Source organism: Glandiceps talaboti, chromosome 3 (genome assembly GCF_964340395.1).
Source record: "Glandiceps talaboti chromosome 3, keGlaTala1.1, whole genome shotgun sequence".
In the NCBI taxonomy this organism is placed as follows: domain Eukaryota; kingdom Metazoa; phylum Hemichordata; class Enteropneusta; family Spengelidae; genus Glandiceps; species Glandiceps talaboti.
The window spans coordinates 14716416-14740466 of NC_135551.1; the positions used below are offsets into that span (position 1 = coordinate 14716416).

The 24051-nt window shown below is 34.1% G+C and overlaps 2 long non-coding RNA genes across 2 annotated transcripts; both read left to right on the top strand.

Annotated features, from left to right (window-relative positions):
- The first annotated feature begins 1366 nt into the window (after window positions 1-1366).
- On the top strand, window positions 1367-7972 carry LOC144453946 (uncharacterized). Its single transcript, XR_013482461.1, has 4 exons — window positions 1367-1424; window positions 3920-3988; window positions 6657-6806; window positions 7780-7972. It is a non-coding gene; the product is annotated as an uncharacterized LOC144453946 (long non-coding RNA).
- Window positions 7973-14242: 6270 nt separating this feature from the next.
- LOC144432967 (uncharacterized) lies at window positions 14243-21420 on the top strand. Its single transcript, XR_013480756.1, has 4 exons — window positions 14243-14355; window positions 16036-16104; window positions 19484-19675; window positions 21248-21420. It is a non-coding gene; the product is annotated as an uncharacterized LOC144432967 (long non-coding RNA).
- The last annotated feature ends 2631 nt before the right edge of the window (window positions 21421-24051 follow it).

Here is a 24051-nt window from a genome sequence, read left to right on the forward strand (position 1 = left end):
AAATTGCTTTATACATTAAAAATCCAAAAGAAATGTCCAACCCTCATCCATATGGCTATTTTAATTTCGAATAAACAGATTAATTCCAAGAAACATGTCCTGGTGTCCCTTGATGTTAATCGAATGATTTGTCTCAAATGGTACTTAGGCAGACACACTACAACATATTCGTTTTAATTTCATCATCGTCTAAAAATGAAAACGATGGTAACTGTTCGTGTTTGCGTGTTCACAATGATATTTTACTATGCTGACGATTAATACTCATGTTTTGAATACATCAATCAACATATAACATCAGCTGTAAAATATATTTCTCAGTTAATGTAGTGCTTTAGTTATTAGTTATGGTTGTAAACGCCCCCTGGTAAAAACGACACGCAAATGTTACAAACGCAACTAGTATTAGGTGACCGGATAGGACCAGACTAACCTCACATAGGTGAATCCAGTGTCAAGCATTTATCAAATGCCCAACAGACAATAACATCGAAACACGAACGGTGTATAACCCCTCATTTTCCCTAATCATGAAAATTAACAACGGTACAGGAAAGTGGCAGGAAAGAAGTGTTTCGGATATGTTAGTACTTATTTGAGCTACCCTGAATAACTACACAGCGTTCGTAATAGTGTGTATATATATATATATATATATATATATATATATATATATATATATATATATATATATATATATATATATATATATATATATATATATATGCATGTATGCATGTATGTATGTATGTATTTATGTATACATACATACATACATACATATATATATATATATATATATATATATATATATACACACATATATATATATATATATATATATATATATATATATATATATATATATATATATATATATATATATATACCGTACCTTCCACCCTGTTTACGCTCTAATGTTCGTTGGTTTATATTGAACTTCTGACAAGCAAATTTAAAGGCGTAAGATTATACTTTCTTCCATGCACCATGATAAATATAAGTTTCAATGTCTCAAACATTATACTACCGCCGAAAAAAATGCAATATCTTTGTCTTTCTGGCATTAATGTATGTCTATTTTCTTTCCCCAATGATATTTTCGTTTGGTCTAATCTGAAATTAACTTCCATGGATACTTTCTCATTAACATTGTAATAAACTGTATATTATTATGATTAATGATTGTGACCGGCCGCGGTACACAGTTTTTACCAAGAGATAGATGAGGACGCTCACTATGAAAAGGGAGATTATTTGTATAAGTAAGAGTAAAAGTTTTGCTAGCACGAAAGTTTAGCCGTTGTCACGCACAAAGAACGTATTTAAAAAAGAGAGATTGGTTTCGTCAAATTCGTAACATCTTTCGTCAAGAAGATCATCGTCAACTATTGAAGAAGAGAAGAGTGTACTCGATAATTGAGGTATGTGTGTCTCTGGTGTATATGATAGACTATCGCCTGACACGTGGTCTTGCATATATTGTCAATGAGTTTGTCTGTCAGTTTTTGTAAACTTCTGTATTTACAAAATAGTTTGCAGTTGATGGTTAGTGTACATGCTTATATGCACCATTTATACAATATCGTGAACAGTATCCTGGTTAGACTCGACTGAGAGGTTACACTACTTTCATGTACAGTGGAAATCATTTGAGTTGCCACAAAACTTCGTCTGACTAATCAAACAAATTACGAAGATTGCTACATTTAATCATCGTCAGCGAACATTGCCTATCTTCATCGTCCAGGCTGATACAAAGTCAACACATTTTCTTCTGGAGATCGCGAGAGCTACCGTTATCTTAGGGACGATCGCACAATGTCGCACAAGCTCAATAGACGAACATCGTTCATTTAGGTCAAAACCCTCTCCCACTCTCCCTAAACAAATGTTCACAAACAAGTCGACACCGAACGTTTATATATGATGCAAACTATGATGAAAACTGTAGCGGTCACACCACTACGATCGATGTAATGTAAAAACATGATTGCAAACACATATATAATACTACCAGAACCCCAGCACCATATCTCACTTTAAAGGTAAATTTTTATCAACTTATCAACATCTCAGTAGTAATACAAAAGCTGTTATTGAAGAAGTGACATTTTCCCTCCGAAATGTGGTTAGGAGTGCGAAAATGAAGTTCAGCAATCGCACTGACGCCAGACCCCCCCCACCCTTCGTTTGCGCGCGCCGCTTAGTGAGCTTGTGTAAGATTGTCGAAATGTGCGGTCGTCCCTTAGCAGATATGAACCAACCCGCACACATTGCAAAACGTATATACTTTTAATTATAATCTTTTATAAAAACAGTTGTACAATTGATGACAACATATAGTAACGAATCTTAATCAAGTCTGTTTAGCCAGATGATCAGAATAAAACCTGTAAGCTTCCTTCTATTATTTATTATATTAGGAATAGCGTGTACTTGAACTTGAATGTACGTGTAGACAAAACTACGATTTGTCGAGCCAGGTAAATAAAATATAGCAGTATGCGCGATAACGTTGAGAACCAACTGTTTTCTATTGTATTCGGTACACCTGCTTTGTCAGATAGATCCGACTGCCGTATTGGCATAGTACATTATAGACATCATGTTTGGAAAATGAATGAACGCTTATCCTCTGCAAACCCCCAAAATCCACCAGCGAACTATTCCCAAACCATGAGATATATCAGTCCTACAGAACAAATCAACAATGTTTGCCTTCTTGTCAAACGTTCCTCCTATTAAACTCGCTTGTCAGTGTGGCCGTCATATTGAACAAAATCACCACCTAAACATTTTATCGTTAGTTTATCACACTGTCATACTGTATTTAATTTCCATGGTTACTAAGCAAGCCTCTGAGTATATAAGATAAAGATTTATCTGTGTATGATAATTATATGAGTTTTGTGAATTTTGTTCAGTATTAAGGACAATACCAACTTGTTTAGTCTGTATCCGATGATGAACCAAAAAGATTCTTTGATCGTGATTTCTTTTCCGATCAAATTTCGATCGAGAAACAGAGAACGAGTAAGTATAACGTAAATAGAAATGAATGAGTAGAGGAATTAGTGTTCATTACCTTTCCATGTCTGGCTTATTTTAGAAACTCGACTTTCATTTCATTCAATCGTCGTAAACCGTAGCCTCTTGTACGGCATCATGAAAGGCACGCCGTAGTAACAGTCGAAAAATATATATAGGCCCCCATGTTGGCGAAAATGGTTCACTCGAGTTGTATCCAGTTGAAGTCAACTTAACGAAATCCAAGTCGATTTACAAGTAACACATTATGTGAAGTTTTCTCTCTCCGCATTTTGACTTTGCGAAGAAACCCTTATGCACTTTTAAGTTTATACTTCATATTAGCCAATATATACTAATCCTTGGGGTTTCAGCCACGTTAAATAGCCTGGCTATTATTGTATAATGCTTATTTATAATAGCTTAGTTTTTTTTATTCATACTGGATAGTTCTTTAAGTATATAAACACATGTCTCGAGAAAAGTCCGGTGAGGACCATCGCTCATGTTAATGCACGAGGACCGGAGTCAAACTGAACGACACTCTCCTTACTTACATGTACATCGTGGAAAATTTAATAAAACCCTGAATGGGTTCGAACCCCGACCGCAGTGGTAAGAGACAAGTGGTTTAACCACTCGGCCACCGACAATCGATCCTTCTCATTCCTAATGTAATTACTGGACACACGTCGCCTCCCACATTTTATTGTTTCTTTAAAATTCCTGATGAATTTCGCTTTGGGTTTTGCTGCACAAACAACAGAAGCACTATATTCAATAACATATCTAGCACATTGACTTAAATACAACAGTGTCATTGATGATAGCCAAACTTAGTAGAATTTTAGTTCATTATCTAACTCAATGTCATTTCATTTATCTCTAGCATCAATCATGAAGATTCTGTTTGTTGTACTTGCATTGTGTTTCGTTTTGGCGTTTGCAGAACGTGAAGGTAAGACGCCATGTTGTGTTATATAGCCATTCTGATAGACACACTCAGCCTCCTGGGTCTCCGACATCATATCTGAATGTATTAGAGGTTGCGCGCACGCAATAATTCTAATATGAAACATCGATCTCTGGGTTGTTTGTGCTATCCTTTCCCTCCCACTTAGTATCAAGTCTTTTTTTTATGAATGAATGATTCCTGCAGTAACAATTCTTGTTGAAGTTTGTTCCAGGTGTTGACTGATCTGTTGATGAAAAGATGAAAAAGTGTTTCTTTGGGTATTTTCCTTAAGTTAATAGCTTGTATTGATGGTCAGTCGTGTCATTTGTGTTAAATATGATGAAGTCTGTGACGTGGGTATCATGTTTTCAGGAGACAATCTTGTAAATTTGTATCATATCCCTTCGTAGCCTACGGTCTCTCAGTGTTTGGTAATTGCAGTTTCTGCAGTCTATGAAACTTCTTTGAAACCTGATATCAATTTGTTTGCTCGGATCTGAAGTCCCTCTACGGCTACTATATCCTTCTGAAGGTACGGTGGCCGAATGGTGTTAGCATATTCAAGGCGGTGGTCTTACTAGAACTTTGTACCATAACTGGAAAGTGTCTGAGTTTTGGAAGCCACCATGATGTCAGTTCTATAAGAGATAGAACAATCGGCTTATGTTTTTTCAAATGATAGTGTGTGTGGTAATGCGGATTAGTTCACAAAGGTTCCATTAAGTCTTTTTATCCCTCCAAAACTTACTTCAAGGTTTAAAAACAGTGTGCAACACAAAAGTCAAAAAGTTTTCAATTATTAGGCACTGTCAATCAAATTCTTTGTTTGCCGTCTTCGTCCGGGTTTTTGTTAAATATGATGTAGGAACAAAACTAATAAAACTGTCCCTTTGCTCAAAATGTTTCCTCGGAAGGTCGTATTTATGTTGTTATAAATGAAACTACCTTATGAATATCTACAGAATAACTGTATCTCCATATAGCTGTTTTAGACGACCAAAGTTCTGATTTTGACATTAATAAGAGGTTTTGTGGGTCGATTGAATTGTCACGGAATTTACACAGTGGAAGAAATAAACCACGCCATCAACGAAACATTCTGTGTCTTGGTGTCAAACGTCATACATTGCATCGGCAATTTCTGACTACAAGTATACGCACACTTCAAAATACCGATACAAACATTACAGTAGGCCATAGCTAAAGAGTTCTATTTTAACTTTCTATTGTATTTACTATATCAACAACTTACTTGTACTTCCAATATTTACATGAAGCTACGTTTTTCGGCTATTGGCGCAAAGCATTAATTGATAACAATGATCAGTTATTACTTCTCTCGTACTCTTATGAACATTTTGGTTCACAAGAATGAAATGTTGCTGTTAGTAACAGCTACAAACACTTACTATAATTGACACACTCTGCAATCTGATATAATGATGTCAAAACTATTAACACTGCCAGAATTTGGAATTTAAGGATTCCCAAAGTCATCTGATGACGACCTCTTTATTCACTAGTAGAATTTGACATTATTCACCAATATTTTTCTTCATTCAGCCAAGGAAAATACGAATGACCTGAGGAGCCCTTGTCACTACGAGTCGCTAGACGAGTTCTGACAACCCATGGGTCACGAGTATTTTTCCCGCTGAATGACGACAAATACTGGGGAATAATGTAATTACACCATCGCCAGTAATCTAAAGTCAATCGTGGAACGCTATGGGAATTTAGAGCGTTTTGACTCACTTTTCAAATACAGCAGCATCGGTGACGTGTAGACGCACATTGTCGTGACGCAGAACGCCCTGAGCATATTATATATTCCATATTCTTGGCTTATGCGTGGTATAAAGGACCATATTCAAGCAATAAGTGAATAAATAGCTGCCCACTACTACTGTTTCAGGACATACTTTTGCCATATATCCGAATTTGTTAAAGTTATATAGGAAGGCTTTTGTTTTGGACTCCCTCAAACTCAATGGTCAGTTTCTTTACAACCGTATATGTTGGAGGTGGTTTAATCGGACCCATTGATGGTGTACATATGTCCTCTGTATCGACAAATGGAAGACTCTCTAGCTTGATCAGTATAAAATATATATCATAAAGTTCTATGTTCGACGAATGTCATTTGCATCGTTGAATTTCAATTGCGCAAAATATGAACTGGATGTTTTTATCTGTTTAAAATAATAATAACAATAATCTTTACTTATACTGCATAGTTCTTTAAGTATAGAGAAAGTCGTAATACCTATTACCATTAAAATACAAGGTACTATAATCATTTAAGGTACATTTGGTATCTGATTAATTCCTTTCGCAAGACATATATTTGCAGTTCGTATAAATCACAGGGATGTATGTAACAACTGTTATTCTTTCAGAAACTTTGAAATATACAGGTTGCATGGCTTTATTTAATATATTCCATTTTTCAAAACTTCAAATATGTACATTCCATGACGTTCATTGTACTGTAGTACTATCCAAACAAGTTTTGAATTTGAAGGAAAGGAACCAGCCATACAATATCAAGTGGGATATCATCACCCAAGCGGCTGCTAATAATATATATATATATATATATATATATATATATATATATATATATATATATATATATATATATATATATATATATATATAATCCTTTCAGGAACTTTGAAAGATGTGCGGTTGAGTGTTGTTACTCAGTCGATACCAAACAAACAAAAAAGAAATTGTTGTGTAGCATCACATTGTCAACGGGATGCTTGTCCTGCTGGTTGTCCCAACTTGCCATGGTGCTAAAGTAAACAATGAAAAGGTCAGTGTTGGAAATATTTGCATCACATCACATCACATCACACCACACCACACCACATCACATCACATCACATCACATCACACCACATCACACCACATCACATCACACCACATCACACCACACCACATCACATCACACCACATCACATCACATCACAGCATGCTATCTAACGTCACGTCATGTCGACATCACACCATATTTCATCACATTACAGCACATAACATCACATCACATATCATCACATCGCACATCACGGCACATGTTCCACATCATCATATGATATATAACATTTCTCATGAAATAACATAGCACATAACATCCAATGACACACCATCATATCACATCGCATCATTCCACATTATATCATATAGCATTATATTATATCATATAACATTATATTATATAATATAATATCATATCATATCATATCATATCATATCATATCATATCATATCATATCATATCATATCATATCATATCATATTATATTATATTATATTATATTATATTATATTATATTATATCATATTATATCATATTATATTATATTATATTATATTATATTATATTATATTATATTATATTACATTATATTATATTATATTATAATATTATGTCACGTAATATTGTATTATATTATATCAGACACCAGATCACGTAAATTATCTCATCACATAACATCACATATCATAGCACTATCACATCTTAACAGTGTTTGTATTCTGTTGTTATATATGCCAACCCATGTTGATATGCAAATAATCGTAATACTATTTATTTGTAAGAAGACCAAACTGTTAAAGTGAACAAACAAAAGCTCTGCCACTATTACAGTTTGTGTCGTTCCTTTGTGTATTACAATCCCTCTCATCAAAGCAGGTAGAGTGCATTGGGGAGAGATATCAAGATATATTCGTAGGTGTTACAATTATAGGAAAGTACTTAGGTCTCTATGTCATTCACTCTATTTTAGGTTACCGATTTAACTTGACACATGGCTTTAGAAGATTTTATTGGAGCCGTCGTTAAAATGGCAGCTTGTACTTATCATGTCTATCATATAAATATCACACTGTATTTATTATATCTATTAAATAAATATCAGACTGTACTTATTGTGTATATTAAATAAATATCATACTGTACTTATTATGTTTATCTAATAAATATCAGACTGTACTTATTATGTTTATCTAATAAATATCAGACTGTACTTATTATGTCTATCATATAAATATCAGACTGTACTTATTATGTTTATCATATCAATATCAGACTGTACTTATTATGTCTATCATATCAATATCAGACTGTACTTATTATGTTTATCTAATAAATATCATACTGTACTTATTATGTTTATCTAATAAATATCAGACTGTACTTATTATGTCTATCATATAAATATCAGACTGTACTTATTATGTTTATCATATCAATATCAGACTGTACTTATTATGTCTATCATATAAATATCATACTGTACTTATTATGTTTATCTAATAAATATCATACTGTACTTATTATGTTTATCTAATAAATATCAGACTGTACTTATTATGTCTATCATATAAATATCAGACTGTACTTATTATGTTTATCATATCAATATCAGACTGTACTTATTATGTCTATCATATCAATATCAGACTGTACTTATTATGTCTATCATATAAATATCATACTTTACTTATTATGTTTATCTAATAAATATCAGACTGTACTTATTATGTTTATCTAATAAATATCAGACTGTACTTATTATGTCTATCAAATAAACATCAATCTCGTCAATGCATAATATATCTTATAAATGGATATGACTTACTTAAGTATAAATATTAGGATTGTAAACTAATTGTAAAAAGCGAATGGTCCTTATTCCTGTGTTAACGTGTGATGTCACTTTTATAACCATTTGGCCAGATGTAGACTTTATCATGTACTTCTTGAAAACAGAACAAAATTGTTGGTCACCACATTTTTTTTTACCAACTCTAACGTCCGGGGTCCCATTCTGTACTCTCTCAAACTCACCATGTGAGGGCGTCATACCACAGTAAAGCAACTGCCTCCTTTTCTCGCATCGCACCCTGGTCAAGGGAAAGTTAGTAATAACTCGAGGACGTTTCTCGAGCTCCATGACTAGTGTGACAAATTTTATGTCACACTCACTGTAGTCGGGAGTCGGCATATAAGAATGATCCAGTTGAACATATTATCTAGTTTGGTTGGAAGTTGCCCATGGTTATTTCATTAAACTGTTCCCCCTTTTTCCCATCTCACACTCTCGTGCTTTGTTTTAAAACGGTTGCTGTTTTTGATAAGCCGACGACATTTTGAAGGATGTAGCACGAAATCACAATGGCAACATTGCGCAGTTTTGTGGCCTAACAATGTGGGTACCTTTGCTGCAGATTATCAATTCTCAAGTGATTGGTATATATTAATTACAACAAACAAGCCTTGTAAGTCTATTTTCTATGATTGGACGAAATGTACTGTATGGCTTCGATCCGTCGCAGGGTAGTTGGAACGTGGTTTTCCCAGGCTGTTGTTTGGGTCGGTCTCACGGGCAGAGCCCCCAGCAGCGAGAGTCTGCGCATGCGTAACCGAGGCTAGTTTTGCATCGCGTGGTTCGTCGAAGTAACCAATGCGAGTGCACCGTACAAAGGGATTTGGTGTCAGTTTATACAGCTAATCCACAATCAATACAACTAAAAAAATTATTTTTCTGATCTCAATATCATACCTATTTATACAAGATATGGAAGTTTTGTCATTGTTTGTACAGCACAGAGAGTAGTTACTGGTGTCGGGAAGGTGGAGGGGGCAAAGGTTGTCATACCATTCTGAACGGTTCGAGTGCTATGTACAACCGACATTTGTAATAATTGCCGAAATTTGTAATAACGCCGATATTTGTAATAAAAATCACGTTTTTCATGTAATAAAACCGACATTTGTAATAATTGCCGAAATTTGTAATAATTTCTATGAACGACAAATGTAATAAAAATGGCCGATATTTGTAATATATTTCAGAAAAAAATTTCGGCAATTATTACAAATGTCGGTTGTACAATGCTAACATTATGAACATGTTTGGTTGACTGTTGATAGGGAAAAGAGAAGAATTAAAACGTGGTACACACGGGCATACTATATTACATACTCGCTTTGATTTCATAATCATCTAAAAATTAAAACGCTGGTAGATCTTCGTGCTTGCGTGTTTACAACGACTGTTTAATATAATGCAGACCTTTAAAATACAGACGCAAATACATATATAATTGCCAACTCAATCAACCATAAAGAGCTCCCTTTTAATGTTAGTAATAAATGTCCGCGTGTTCGACTCGATTTATTATACCCTACATGGTAAACGGAACACAAATATTACAACAATGCAACTTGTATTGAATTACACTGAATGATATCTTACTGACCTCACTTTGTTGACTTGTCAAACAGACCCCAACGGCTTGGGTATAAGAACATCGGCTGAAACTCAACAAGTTGTCTTCTAATTTATACTGTTGTCATCTGTGGTTTAATTTTCAGTTGAGAACATACAACAAAGTTCGAGTTGCCGCGTATAATAATTGTTTTAGAATTTTTTTTAGTTTGTCCAGGCGGTGTAGTATTAGTTATATGTTTGTTTGTTACTCAGTTTTGTCATTTGGTGAAATTGTCCGGAAAAGTGTTTATAATTTTGTCAAGAGAGTTTAAGATAGTAGTAATGTTTATGCACAGTGTGTTTACTCATGTATGCACCATGACTCTAGTCTCTCATGTGCAGGTACTGGAGAGACATTCTTTATTGATTTATATCACGTATTTGCTTTTTTTTTGTATTAGTTTTTTTTATATGTATTTTCTTGTAAATTCCTTGTATATTTCTTTTATGTGGGCCTTGAGCCTGATCCAAACAATAAATAAATAAATAAATAAATAAATATGCCATTATATCGTAAATCTAATGTATGTAAGGGGTTATTGTGTCATAACTTAATATTTAAATAAACAAGTTAGTACTGTCCGTATTAATTAATAATCAACTGTTCTTGTTGTCAGTTTGAATTCTCTCGTCACAATGCCATCTGTTTCGCTAAATGTCTTGACCATTTGCTGTTTGACTATGTCACAATAAATAATTCACTTATTTTGAGCTTCAGAACCCACAGTTCACTATATAAATAAACTTGTCCTCTTGTAACTTGATGACAATGGAATATTTGTGTCGCCAATGGTACACACAAGCATACTATATTACAAATAATTAAAACGCTGGTAGATCTTCGTGTTTGCGTGTTTACAACGACTGTTTATTATGCTGACATTGAAAATACAGACGTAAATACATAATTATCAGCTCAACATGTACAATCAACCATAAAGAGCTCCCAGTAAATGTTAGTAATAAATTGTATAATAAATGTATTGAATTACACTGAATGATATCTTACTGATCTCACTTTGTTGACTTGTCAAACAGACCCCAACGGCTTGGGTATAAGAACATCGGCTGAAACTCAACAAGTTGTCTTCTAATTTATACTGTTGTCATCTGTGGTTTAATTTTCAGTTGAGAACATACAACAAATTTCGAGTTGCCGCGTATAATAATTGTTTTAGAATTTTTTTTAGTTTGTCCAGGCGGTGTAGTATTAGTTCTATGTTTGTTTGTTACTCAGTTTTGTCATTTGGTGAAATTGTCCGGAAAAGTGTTTATAATTTTGTCAAGAGAGTTTAAGATAGTAGTAATGTTTATGTACAGTGTGTTTACTCATGTATGCACCATGACTCTAGTCTCTCATGTGCAGGTACTGGAGAGACATTCTTTATTGATTTATATCACGTATTTGCTTTTTTTTGTATTAGTTTTTTTTATATGTATTTTCTTGTAAATTCCTTGTATATTTCTTTTATGGGCCTTGAGCCTGATCCAAACAATAAATAAATAAATAAATAAATATGCCATTATATCGTAAATCTAATGTATGTAAGGGGTTATTGTGTCATAACTTAATATTTAAATAAACAAGTTAGTACTGTCCGTATTAATTAATAATCAACTGTTCTTGTTGTCAGTTTGAATTCTCTCGTCACAATGCCATCTGTTTCGCTAAATGTCTTGACCATTTGCTGTTTGACTATGTCACAATAAATAATTCACTTATTTTGAGCTTCAGAACCCACATTTCACTATATAAACAAACTTGTCCTCTTGTATCTTGATGACAATGGAATATTTGTGTCGCCAATGGTACACACAAGCATACTATATTACAAAAAATTAAAACGCTGGTAGATCTTCGTGTTTGCGTGTTTACAACGACTGTTTATTATGCTGACATTGAAAATACAGACGTAAATACATAATTATCAGCTCAACATGTATAATCAACCATAAAGAGCTCCCATTAAATGTTAGTAATAAATGTCTGCGTGTTAGACTCGACTTATGCTCAGGCACTAGAAAAGTCTTAGTGGTCTGAAGTTTATGATATTATACGTTCCTGGTAAACGGAACACAACTATTGCGAATACAACTTGTATTAGACAGTCAGATACGTCATGTTGTTCAGCCCTATATCAGGCTTCTTAACCAACTTTATGAGTGATAGCTGCTAGCGTGGCACGAATGTTTGTATCTTACAGACTAAACTTGCATTTAATCATCGAAAGACACCTTACTCTGCTCACTTGAAATTTGTTGACCTGCAGTTTTACTGGAACATGGGAGAAAGAAAACTGTCAGTTACAATGTACTCCAGTACTGATTTGAACTGCCTCGAATATATATATATATATATATATATATATATATATATATATATATATATATAGTTTTGGTAGTACTGGAACTCTTTCTTGGGTGTAACTCGGAGTTTCACGCATATTGCGATCATCAGACACACAGGTGTCTGATGATCGCAATATGCGTGAAACTCCGAGTTACACCCAAGAAAGAGTTCCAGTACTACCAAAACTATTACGCTCTGCCACTGCGGTATAGAGCACTGTCTTATAGCAGATTGATACTCACCGAGTTATATATATATATATATATATATATATATATATATATATATATATATATATATATATATATATATATATATATATATATATATATAACTCGGTGAGTATCAATCTGCTAAGACAGTGCTCTATACCGCAGTGGCAGAGCGTAATAGTTTTGGTAGTACTGGAACTCTTTCTTGGGTGTAACTCGGAGTTTCACGCATATTGCGATCATCAGACACCTGATGATCGCAATATGCGTGAAACTCCGAGTTACACCCAAGAAAGAGTTCCAGTACTACCAAAACTATTACGCTCTGCCACTGCGGTATAGAGCACTATATATATATATATATATATATATATATATATATATATATATATATATATATATATATATATATATATATATATATATATATATATATATATATATATATATATATGTTACACCCATCTGTGAAGTTGCCCAATTCATGAAATGTGCATGTAACTTTGCCCAGTTCATGGAATGGTCAACCTTATGCAAATGAGAGTATAGATTATGATCTAAAAGGCGACAAATTAAGTTTTTGGGGCAGGAGTTTTGAACTGGGGTGTTGATTATCGAACTCTATTGAAAACACAAGCAATACTGAATTTTAATAAAATAAGAATTGTGATGTGATGAGTTTGTAAATACATGATAATAAAGTTGTTTGATTCTTATTCTATTTTGTGTGTGCCCTATAAAAGATGCTCATTTCATTTACTAGGCATATCGTACCATACCCACTTCATAACATAGGAAACACGATTGACTATTTCCTGAACTGGGCAAAAGTTACATACCCATTTCATGAATTGGGCAATTTCACACATTGGTTGAAATATATATATATATATATATATATATATATATATATATATATATATATTCCATTATCCTTAATAATACCATATATTACGTCTTGTGAGACGTGCTACCTCTATAGATGTGAATATACTTACGTATCAAATACTCGCTACTTTGTTGGACTTCTGAAAATGAGTGACATACATGCTTTCTCACTTATATTGTTATGAATATATATAGACTGTTGTTGACACACTGGTGTTATTATACTCTTGTTAATAATCATAAAACCACTGTCGTGGTTTCTTTCTCATTTACATCATTGTAAATACAGACTTGTCCAACATAATGGAGGTACTATACTCTATTTTTATTAACCCACTCAAGGGATACACGAATATTGTACCTCATTAGCTTGCTAACATAATGGTACTATAATGATTAATAGTTTTAAATGACACGCAAGTTTACGAATGTGAAATATGAGATGTCCACCATTGCCATACATGGCGTTATTTACACATGAAAGCGTTATTAGAATATTAGCACGAAGGTGGAGCTGTTATCACGCAAATAGAGTGTATATAATAGAGTGATTCATTCCATCTTATCCATAACACCTTCCGTCAAGAAGATCATCGTCAACTATAAAAGAAGAGAAGAGTATATTCTATAATTCAGGTACGTAGTCTCTGGTGTATGTGATAGACTATCGCCAGACACGTTGTATATATTGTCAAAGAGTTTCTCTTTCACGATCAGTGTTTGTAAATGTTTTGTATTGATAAAATACTTTGACGCATGTAATTAGTATAATTGTTTCATAGTTTACAATTCGTGCAATGTATATCATGAACAGTATCCAGATTAGATTTGACAGAAAGTTTACATTTTCATGTAGATCGGAAACCATTTGAGTTGAAAGAAAACGCCGTCTGGTTCAACAGATATCTTACAGAGATTACTATATTGTAAATATCCTTTATATTAAGAATACAAACTTCGAATTTCACACAATTTAGTACATACGTACATTAACCACAGCAAGGCATACGTGTTTTATGTAGGCTGGTGTATTTGTGATGTGTAATCAGCAAAAAATAGCAATCTTTAGAATACAAGCTTTAAATTTCAGATAATTTAGTACATGCAATGATGGTTAAAAAGTGTCTGGTCAGGACAGTCAGTGTCTAAAGTGATGCGACTTCGCAGAATATTTTTCCTTAATTCTCACCAAGCCTGTCATTCATGATCAGTCTACTATTTATGGCAGTTAGTATTCGTTTTATTTAGTACTTTAGAGCAATTGTGTATGTGGGGCAGACGTCATTTGCATGTTCATGATTGGCTCTGCAGTTGTCTTTACTGCAGTGGGGAGGGTTATGGTTGTGTTTCCCCACGGATCTGCGGACTGCATGGGCTGGACAAACACAAGAAAAGAGACCGACGCGATGGTATTTAAGTGATGTGTGCGCTGACCAGAACAGTTCTATTTTTTGGCCTAAGTGATGATCCTTCGATAATTAAGCAACATCTTGAGTATGCAAGATGATATTTCTTATCGTTTCATAAACTTACAACGTAATTTTACATCATGTATATGATAGCTATAGCAGCACAGATTTGTCTATCGGAACACAAATCTATGGTTTAATTACCTTACGGGAGGCATTCAGTTACAACTGGTATTTAATAGTGTGTATAAACGTAACATTCATGTACAATATTCCACACACTGCAAAGTGTAAAATATGTAATGCGCCATTTTTCAAGACTAAATCTTTCTTAGCCTATACGCCTCTACCAAAGGCCACTGTTTTACAAATAGAAAAGAAAACGGGACTGAAGACTTAAAATGTTTGTGAATATCGTTTCAAACTTTATTTTCTTTGGGCAAAACGATATGGTATGGAATTTATAAAAGCAGAAACGCTATTTAAAAAAATATATATTCGGCGTATTGGCATAAATACAATAATGTTATAGGTCATAATAGTGAATGATGGTTTCAATTAAAGGGCTAGTCTGGGTAGTCTGTATATAAATAGGAATCGGCTTGTTATAACATGACGCCCATTATGGTAGATGACTTTGACCATGTAACACGCTAACAGAGCTGATAGAGAACCTGTGAAAGTATTGTTTTAAAGTATACCATAGATTTTATATCCTAATATTGGACTATGGTATTATGAATATACCAGGGGAATCTGTCTCTGTAGCTTTGAAAATAGTTTCGTTTTTTTTACTGTATATGAGAATATATTAACTTGATACACAGTGTCCAGACACTGGTCCGTGGTTGACAATTAGCCCTTGAAGTTTTATTATCTAACTCAGTATCGTTTCATATAATTCTAGAATCAATCATGAAGACTCTGTGTGTTCTGCTTTCATTGTGTGTCGTCGTTGCGGTTGTAGACAGTATAGGTAAGGATTCGATAAATCAAGTTGTTGTTGTTGTTGTTGTTGTTGTTGTTGTTGTTGTTGTTGTTGTTGTTGAAACAAATACATTTTCAATTGCTCGGGGGATAATACTGTCTCCTCATGACATTTCAGGGGAAGGATTTTCATACAGAATCTAGTTATACGGGTTTTATTTCTAAGGAAACTTATGTTCACGAATTCTTTGCTTAAGAGATGTTACCAAATGAAATTACAAGAACATGGATAATTTTCATACGAATCTCTTAATTACAAAGCCCCCGTTTTATCTTAGACATTGTCCGATATGAACACCGATGTGATAGCTTTGTTAGGGTTAACCTGCAGCAGCTGGAAAGGTTGCATATGATTGGTTCGCTTCTAATTAGTTTTTTTTAAATAATAAATGCTTTGTAGCATTTTGTCGATATTTATCTATTGCCTATCCAGCTATATTGTTACCATACACGCCATTATTGACTGTTGCTATGGGCGTGGTCTTCGTGCTAGGCATATATACTTATATTTTTGTAATGTTTATGCACTTGTTTATTAATTCCTCTTGTTTTCCTTGCACTTTACGGCACCATTTGTTTGTTGCTATGGGCCTGGTCGTGTTGATAGGGTTATTTGCATACATTCTTGAATGTTCACTCACTTTCGAACCAAATGTTATTATTTTTGAAAACTAAACTGACACTTTATTGTTGCCAAGGGCGTGGCCATGGTTGTTAGGACCAGTTATGTCAACATCTGCAGAATAACACTTCAAGAAACATATTACCAAATTGCAGCCCCGTAGACTTAGTAGTTTTTTGAGATACAAGTTTTTGACATTCACATTTTAAACCTAATTTTAATATCGATGATGACATATGTTTAATACTTCATCTACACCTCTCCAAATGCATTCCCATTAAATTTCATCCCCATCTGCACAGTAGTGTTTGATTAAAGATCTTTTAGACCTAATCTTCATGATGCTTCTACTTCGGCTATTAAAAATTTAAATCAAATATCCAGAGCAGTTTTCCATGTACTACGTCAAATATTCATGGTTATTACTTGTTTCGACGCAATAAAATACTTTTTCTTTTATTTCTGTTTCCTGTTTTGCATTTTTAATAACCTGGTTAGGAATAAAAAGTTGAAGTTACGTAATGGATGTTTCACATTTTCAATAATCATAGTGGCTGACAACCTTGCACTGCAATTTTAACCAAAACAATTCAGTGCGACATTATTGTATCTAAGAAATTATTGTATCTAACAAATACGGCAAGATATTTTTAGCATTTTATATACATGTACTGTTCAAGTATATAACAAGTCTTCATAGAAGACATAATCCCCCCTCAATTATGACTGAATGGAGACATGATTTAAAGAAATTGGTGGCAAGAATAAATGTTGCAAAGAGTCTTTGATAATGAAGGGAATTGCTGAATTTCAGTAACTGAGCCTGAGGTCAAAGTCAGTGTCTATAAAGAAAGTTTAAGCCTGGTAATATGGGGGTACACACTTTAATGTAGTCTCCATGTATTTAACGTTTATGAGTTAATTGGTATGTCAAATATGGCTGCCATTCAGTGAAAGTGGTATGAGCCCCAAACGTAATGCGTATGTATGTTTATCTGTTTCTGAATTATCTATAGACATGATCTCAAAGACATTAGCCACACGTAATTTCTATAAAGTGTCTGCAATATGTAAATAATGGCTTAATTGTGATGGTCTATGAATAGAGTCTATGATTGAAGTTGTTTAACTATCCAGTATTAAATATAGTGATTTATTACTACAAGTATGGGTAAAATTACATGAGCACCGAAACTAATCTTTCTTCAAAATTACTTGCAAACATGATTTAAAAGATATTGGTAATATTTAAAACATACAATGTGTCTCATAGGTAGGAATTGCTTGACTTTGATAATAAGCCCTTAAGGTCAAGGTCAAAGGTCATGTTCTCCAAAGATATCTCACATTTGATAATATGAATATGGGGTAGACAGTTGAATAGAGTCTCTACGTATTACAGTTTTTGAGTTATAAGGCTGTAGATATTGAGTTTAACTACAAATATGGCTGTCATTTAGTAAAAGTGATATGAGATCCAAAAACGTGCATACATTTGTGTTAGTTAAGCGTTCACGCAAAAAACTTTGTGAATGTGCACGCAAGCGTTGGCATCTTCTGTCCAGAAGGCCAAACACATGACTTTGTTTTCTAAACATGTCGGTATTTGTCTGTATTTTTGCCATTGTTCCAGGACAATTAGTTTACAGTTATGCTTCCTAACTTTTGAAAAAAAAGTACGACATTTAATTAATAGAAGAAAAAAGACAAAAACTTAACACGTATTTACAGTTACATGTAGACTTATTTTGACAGAGCATCTCTTGATACAGAACGTTGTCTCGAATCACGTGACTATGACGCTACGCGTATAGAAAACATGTAAATACGCGCATCTAAATCTCTTAATTACTAATTGGTATTACCGGTGTATGTCCCGGCGCCTCCCCTGGCCGCGATCGGTGCTTCAAGACTTGAAATATTTGTGTAGATCTGCAATGTGTAGTACTAAAACACTGTAGTAGTAGAAGTAAACGAAGTAGAATATTAAGGGTGGGTAGTACATCCATGAGGGAATGAACGAATGCTTGGCTGAGCACAGGGCAAAGTTGCTTATGGGCGAAGTCATCAGCATGTCAGTCATACTCCATCCAATCAAAAACAACCTTGCGAGAAGAGCTTTGTTAAGTCATTATCATAATATGTCATTTGTAATGTACTTTCTAAGTATTTCATCTCACTTCACTAGTATATCTTGAGCTATGTCCTTTAAAATGATAGCTGTGACTTCCATATTAATATTATGCAAAGAAATACATATTTACCAGGTACTGTATATATCCCAATCAAACCATACCCTCCAACCCCCCAACCTAATCCATATTGTTTATGATCACACTCAGTTGATAACCTGAAGAAGTCGTGAAACATATATTCTATGAATATATGATCGATACTGCTTGCATACAAATTGATAAATTTGCATAATTTGTGTTAATTACTAATTACGTACTCTACTATACCGTCATTGGCTAATCAGACGTTGACCTAAACTTTAATTGATATACTATTCAATATAGTTTAGTACGTTTTCTGTAAATGCGTTAGATGTTTCGCTAACCATAAATGTAACTAGAGTATTAAAGTTGATATACAACCAAAACACAATTGGTCGTCGGTATAGATGACATCCGTGAAATGCCTCTATTTCTACCAGAAACATTGAGACGAGTGCATTACACGACATCGATTATACATGTTATGTCTTAATCATTTGGTGAACTTCAAATATTCTTTACCATTCCAGATTTGAAAGATGCGACCTTGGGCGTTGTTATTTCCTTGGTACCTGAAAAAAAAATGACTGACTTGTGGATCAACAATTTGATTAGTGGGGATGATGTTAGTGTGGTTTGTGATTGTTGTTTATCTCACCATTGCGGAGTATGCGCGTGTCCTGCAGGCTGTCCCCTTAACTGTTGAAATAAACACTCGAAAGGTCAGTGTTTGTATCACACTATATCACATCACATTACATCACATGATATGATATGATATGATATGATATGATATGATATGATATGATATCATATGATATGCTATGGTATATGATATGATATGATATGATATGATATGATATATGAAATATCACATCATATCATATCATTTCATATCATATATATCACATCATATCATATATCATATATCATATCATATGATATCATATCATTTAATTTAATATCATATCATATCATATCACATCACTTTACAACACATATCATCACTTCACATCATACCATACCATACCACACCATACCAAGTTAGAAGACATGACACATCATATTACACCAAATACCATGTCACATTTCATTGCATCACATCCCAAACAACTCATCTCACATCACATCACATCACATCACATCGCATCATATAACATCGCATTGCATAACATCACATGATATAATATATCACATCAAATTGTATATTATATTATACCAGTATATTGTTCAAATCATCGCCTACTAAGGTCAAGGCATGCACACGATCGGTTCTAGTACTAGGTACTATAGTAGTTCCGTCTAGCCTCGGCTGGAGTGGAAACATGCTGTCCTGCATGTCTGTCATAAAAATGAAGCAAGTGTCAGAGTTTATACTGGCCAACTTACTATTAATCTAAATAAAAATTTGTCTAGAATCCTGTTCTAGAGTATCAGTCATCAATCCGCGAGGGAAAACCTCAAACCCGAGAATCTACTGACGTAACTTCCAGTAATATAAATACATTGTAAATATCAACATGCCGCCATGTCATTCCACCGAGTCGCGATGTCGACCGGGCACGAAGTATGCTGTATTCCACTTCAAGTTTATACCTTGAGTCAAACAGGTTGTTTATTCATTACTGTTCACTTTTAATAAGCCGATCCATGTACAGATTATCCCTAGAAACGGCTAGCAGATAAAATAAATCCAGTTGACGTTGTCATGCTGGCTTGAAAGCAGCGTTATTGTTATGCAAATTAACACAGGGGGCGCATATGAAACTAGAAAACGTTAGTTCTTATCTTGTTTCCCATATTTTCAATATACTGGTATAATATAATAGCGATAAACCACTCCCGAGGGAAAGTATACCACTCGGTTTTGACCAGTGAACTCAATATATGAACTCGCTATCGCTCGTGCATATATTTCACTGGTCAAAACCCCTTGGTATACCATCCCTTGGGGGTGGTTTATTGCTTAATCATTTCACACCTCACCATGTATCATATCATCACCACATCACAATAATGCTTGTATTTCAACCTTATTTATGTCACTACATGTTGTTAGTACAATATATGTTTGAAGAATCACGGTGCTGAATATAACTATTTGGTATATGACATATCCAAATGATTTAAATGACAAACAAATGGTTTATGAAATTATCGCATTTGTATCGTTCACTTGTGTTTCAGAATAGCTCTCATCAAAGTATGTAGAGTGTAGTTAGGAAAGATATCTAGATTCGCAGGTGTTAAAGGTATAGTAAAGTTGCTCGGACTCTATGTTCACTCTCTTGCAGGTCACCAATTGAATATAACACGTGGTTTTAGAAGATACTGTTAGGCGCCAACTTTAAAATCGCATTTTGTTTTATGTCTATTTAATAAATATCAGACTGTACTTGTCATGAATATCAAATAATATATCAGAGTGTACTTATTATGTCTATCTAATAAATATCAATCTCGTCAATGCATAAAATATATCTTGTTAATGGATATGACTTATTGTATATTAATGGGAAAAAGTGATTGTTCTTAATTACTGTGTTAACAAAATTATGAAAACGATTGTCTTTGCCTGTATGCCCATGTATAACTGCGTGTACGTATTCTGGGATGTCATTATAATAACCATGTTACTTCGACTATCCTCGAAGCACTTAGGATTACCGTTGTTTACATCAATGATAACACATTGGCACTTGTTAATGTACCCTCATACCGGGTCATAAATCATAAAGCTGTGTTGACTTGAACACACTCGTGGCTCAAGTTATACACTCTAAAATCATAATCTGGATATTCCTTTGTGGAATAGTTGTTGGGTTGTCACTACAAATGGAATTAACCATTGACTGATGATATACAGAAGGCTGACTGCAGATCCATCGAAGTTTCGAAAGTAGTCACACTATTACAAAATTCATTAAAGCGTTCCTCACGATAACTACTTTAAGAGCATTACATCAAGTGGTGCTCGTGATTCTTCTTATACTTGTGTACTTTTACGTGTGTAAGTTTTCGAATTCCATATCAAATTCTCATAATGGTATCAACATGTCTAGAGGTGAGGTATAAGTACAAGGTACTGAACCAAGATTCACAATGATTAGCTGAGAAATAAAGAGGAACGTATGCGAGTTGCTTCTTGGTGATATTAACATATGTACACACAACTGCAATACACTCAAGTCACTCTATATCATTCTGTACATGTACTGAGATTACTTGGATACCACAGGTATTACTCAATCACATCGAGGTATATGGTTTGCCAGGCTACTTCCCACATCAAGACCCAAGCATTTCTCAGCTCATTTCTTTTCTCGGCTTTATTATTATTTATGCCGCTTTTACAACATGTTGACACTATTCTTAGATTATGAAGTCATATTGTCTTCAATACGATTGGATAAATGTTGAAAGATGACGTCATGCTGCTGTTTAACATAATTAACTTGAAAGTGTTTGAGCGTCACTGGAATTCTAAACCACGTTACAACAAGGTTTCAATTCCACAAAAGAATAGCTATCATTTATCGCAAACTCAAAGACATTTACATGTGTTCATTAATCTCTTTTGTAAAAAAGCTAAGATATTACATGTACTTACACAACAGTTGGTCACAATATGTAAACGCATTGCTTTCTCCTTACCTAACCCACCATACCCATGGTTAGAGATATTTCTCTAATTGATAGAAATTAAAAAAGCTGAATGTTAGTATATATGAGAACGTGTGTGTGTGTGTGTGTGTGGTGGGGGGGGGGGGTTGAATTGCCGAAATTATAAATATAGAAATATTTGCCTATGGCATTTAACAATTGTACAAATTTTGGCATCAACACCTACCGACGAGCAATCGTTGCATTGTGATCAAACACTGTAACGTGGTGAACAAACACTTCAACATGAAAAAAGACCGTTAACACGGTGAACACAACACTTTAAAATGGTGAACAAACACTGTAACATGGTGAACATAACACTTTAACATGGTGAACATAACACTTTAACATGATGAATGTAACACTAAGTCTTTAATAAAGTGAAAAAAACACACTTGAACATGGTAAACAAAACATTTTAACACTCTAACAAGGTGAACAAAACTCTTTAACATGGTGACACTTTAACAAGGTGAATCATTACCAAAGTTATGAATTATATTATCAAATGTGAATTATAACTACATTATTAGCAAATGTACACATAACTCACTGCAATCATGACATCCCAATTACCCTATAAAAAACTACAAGACTTTCATGCAACATCGAATTTCATTTTACGTATTTATATTGTAAAACTGTCAGCAATCATCGCGGAAGTGTCGGGAACTAGCTGTGAAAAAGAAAAACCCATTCTGAATGACCTGTAACAAGCACGTTCACGTGACTTTTGTCACCAGTCGGTTACTCACACTCAAACATTGGTGGCGCTCTTACTCACGGTGGAGCTGAAACAACACTGCACTGTTCGCTTTTTCCTACATTAAATAAAGCAGTAACGTTTTTTATAAAACAATGTTCTTTAATCTAGCCTTATAGCTTTGTTTGAGGAAATAGGAAATCCCATTGTTGTGGCTCACCACGTTTTGGATCCAATGTGTTAGTGGTATTTTTCATACAACATTGTTGGATTTTGGAGTGTTCCGCTGACGTCCAACCAATTCTTTATCATATATTCTTACTAAGTGCATGCTGTAGCATATGTACGACCATAGTGTACCAATTGGTTTGTTATATAATACGTTTGCAGCATGCACACCACAAATATAAAAATATACACATGGTAGACTTGGCAGTTTGTCAAACAATAGAATTTCTAAGTAACACTTTTACTGAACACTGTACGAAAAGTCAAATTTACCCACATTTACCCAACCTTTACCCTACCTGTGACCCACCTAACTACCATCTCTGTCAAGGGGTAGTACGAGACGAAGTGACACTTTGTACTACCTACATCCACCAGGGGAGAGATCACTGGGAGTAAATTAAGTCAAATGTGTCACTTCGTCTCATACTCACCACATTTACACATCCTCTGCTAAAGATTTACACTGGTGGACTTGGAGCTACACAACACAAATTGCAG